This window comes from Schistocerca nitens, chromosome 11, assembly GCF_023898315.1.
Source record: "Schistocerca nitens isolate TAMUIC-IGC-003100 chromosome 11, iqSchNite1.1, whole genome shotgun sequence".
Lineage (NCBI taxonomy): Eukaryota > Metazoa > Arthropoda > Insecta > Orthoptera > Acrididae > Schistocerca > Schistocerca nitens.
This window is the reverse complement of record NC_064624.1, coordinates 130652493-130653092: the sequence shown is the minus strand read 5'-3', so window position 1 is coordinate 130653092 and position 600 is coordinate 130652493. Positions and strand designations below refer to the sequence as shown.

The 600-nt window shown below is 50.5% G+C and overlaps 1 pseudogene; it reads right to left on the bottom strand.

Moving 5' to 3' along the window:
• Positions 1-206: 206 nt before the first annotated feature.
• Positions 207-324, bottom strand: LOC126214060 (5S ribosomal RNA; annotated as a pseudogene).
• Between the last annotated feature and the right edge of the window lie 276 nt (positions 325-600).

The window sequence follows — 600 nt, the reverse complement described above, 5'->3', positions numbered from 1 at the left end:
CGTCCGCGCAAGCCTTGGAAGCCCCAACGGCACCGACCGGCCGCCGTGTCATCCTCAGTCCACAGGCATCACCGGGTGCGGATACGGAGGGTCATGTGGTCAGCACACCGCTCTCCCGGCCGTATGTCAGTTCACGAGACCGGAGCCGCTACTTCTCAGTCAAGTAGCTCCTCAGTTTGCCTCACAAGGGCTGAGTGAACCCCGCTTGCCAACAGCGCTCGTCATACAGGATGGTCACCCATCCAAGTGCTAACCCAGCCCGACAGTGCTTAACTTCTGTGATCTGACGGGAACCAGTGTTACCACTGCGGCAAGGCCACTGGCTCCTTATCACTGCACCTAATTTTCTATAGCACCACATATCAAATGCTTCAATTCTCTTCTGCCTTGTTTTTCCACAGGCCATGTTTCACTCGCATACAATGAAGTGCTTCACATGTACGTCTTCAGAAATTACATCCTCAAATTAAGGACTATGTTTGATACTAGTAGACTTCCGTCGGCCAAGAATGCCCTTTTGCCAGTGCTAAGGCCGGTATTACACTATCAAATTTCTTTGTCAAAGATTTGATCAAAGATGTGATCAAATATTCCGTCAAA